Below are 2,500 nucleotides of genomic sequence, written 5' to 3'. Positions count from 1 at the left end.
TCGCTCTGACGCTCGTGCAGTCACACACACGACTTCATCGGCTGTTTGTTGATCTGGGATTCTGGTTTGGGAGCATTTTTGCTGTTGTGGTTTTGCCTCTGACTATAATAACCGGTTTAATTGAGCAGCAGATCGCAACATGAACTTTTGATTTGAGCTTCAGATGGCTGTAAAAGACGGAGCCGTAACTGGTCACAGTATGTCTGTACATGTTTTTTTAAAGAAAGTAATACTTTTATTCATCAAGGATGCATTAAATTGATCAAAAACGACAGTAATGACATTTCCAATGTTACAAAAGATTTCTATTTCAAATAAATGCTGTTCTTTTTAACTTTCTATTCTTCTGTGAATCCTGAGAAATAAAAAGTATCACAGTTTCCACAAAAATATTGTGCAGAACAACTGTTTTCAACATTGATAATAATCAGAAATGGTTCTTGAGCAGCAAATCATCATATTAGAATGATTTCTGAAGATCATGTGACACTGAAGACTGGAGTAATGATGCTGAAAATACAGCTGCGCATCACAGAAATAAATTACAGTTTAACAGATATTCACATAGAGAACAGCTGTTTTACATTATAATAATATTTCACAATTTTTACTCTAGTTTTGATCAAATAAATGCAGCCTCTGTGAGCAGAAGAGACTCAACAACTTAAAAACTCTCACCCATCTCACACGGTTGAATATGTCCTGTGTGACCCTCATTTTCACGTCGTGTCTGTTTGAAGTGGTTTTTAACTTCTGAGAGAAAGATCCTTTCACGATGTGCTCGAAACACACTGCAGGAGAGCGATGTGTGTGTGTGTGTGTGTGTGTGTGTGTGTGTGTGTGCGTTTCCTCCTCGAGGGCCCTCATAACCCACACACAGTGAATGCAGTGTAATATCTAGTTCACTGACATCTGAAAAACAGCTTTCCCAGAGTAACGCAGATCATAAATGTGTAATATGAGTGTGTGTGTGTGTGTGTGTGTGTGTGTGTGCGCACAGCACCAGATCTGATGTGTGTACAGTACATGAGCAGGTCCTGTTGCCTTTGAGAGCAGTTGTCATGGTAACAGTCACAATAAAGATGAGAGCATTGAACTTTATTTGAACTGCAGGATTTACTGTAAAACTAGTTCTGAAGATACAGTCAATATAGATGTGAAGAATAATGTTCAGTCAGCTGCTCATTATGATTATATACTTAAATAAATACATAAAAAAATGAAAAATGAAGTGTGTATGATTTTATTCTGTAAGAAGAAAGAGACTCATGACACGAGAGAAGAACACTCAGTTATACAGTTTACAGTCGTTAGATGGTTTAGTGAGCAGGTGATTCATATCACAGGTTTTTATATATCATGCATTTATTGAATATACTAACTGAACTCAGTCAGGTGTAACTGTGTAGTGTATAGGGATGTAACGATTCACTCGACTCACGATTCAATTTTCTCACAATTGTTTTTAACTAAATAAGATTGAAGACATTATACAGTAAATGAAAAGGTGTAATTTTATTAGGCTACTGCTGCATGCTTCTTGGTAAAAATTAAATTTAACAAAACTAAATTGAAATTTTAAAACAAACCCCAAATCAAACAAGCAACACAAATAAAAGAAAATCTCTTCATATGAACAAACTAAGGCTTTGTCTGTGCTCTTTCCATTTAAAACTAGAGGCAACCACTGCATTTTAATCATGATCCAAACAAAGATGCAGCACGAGTATTTTAATCTAAAGTAGATTGTGTAATTTGAAGCAAAAACAGAAGAGTTTAGTTTTGTGGAACTATACGAAATCAAACATATCTAAAGGAAGTTGTGCATGAGCAGAAGCTTTGAATGAGACGCAGATTCACTCTCTGACAGCAGGGGGCACTCACGAACAGCAGTGATACAGTGTTTCCTTGGTAACCACTGTAAACAAAGCAGAGCTGCGCTTATGAACAGCAGTGATACAGTGTTTCCTTGGTTACCGCTGTAAACAAAGCAGAGCTGCGCTTATGAACAGCAGTGATAGTGTTTCCTTGGTTACCGTTGTAAACAAAGCAGAGCTGTGCATATGAAAGCATATTTACAGTGTTTCAGTGGTTACCGTTGTAAAACAAAGCTGCTGCGCTGTGAACAGCACACACACACACACACACACACACACACTTACACACACACAGACACACTCACTCTCACACACACTCACACACACACACACACACTTACACACACACTTACACACACACAGGAGATACACTTCCCTACACCCAGCTTCACTATTACCACACACACACACAGAGATACATCCACATCACTCATACACACACACACTCTCACACACACACTTACACACTTACACACACACAGATTGGACAGCACACACACACACAGAGAGATAGATACACACACACATACACACACACACACTCACACACACACACACACAGATACACACAAACACACACACATACAGATACACACACACAACCGCACACACACACACTCTTT

At 38.3% G+C, this 2,500-nt stretch overlaps 1 protein-coding gene across 1 annotated transcript in view; it reads left to right on the top strand.

Moving 5' to 3' along the window:
• Window positions 1-2,500, top strand: part of LOC109101294 (inactive tyrosine-protein kinase 7-like) — a 67,069-nt gene that overhangs the window by 61,541 nt on the left and 3,028 nt on the right. The window lies entirely within an intron of this gene.

This window comes from Cyprinus carpio, chromosome A13 (genome assembly GCF_018340385.1).
Source record: "Cyprinus carpio isolate SPL01 chromosome A13, ASM1834038v1, whole genome shotgun sequence".
NCBI lineage: Eukaryota > Metazoa > Chordata > Actinopteri > Cypriniformes > Cyprinidae > Cyprinus > Cyprinus carpio.
The sequence above is the reverse complement of the archived record's forward strand: the minus strand, read 5'-3'. Positions and strand labels throughout refer to the sequence as shown.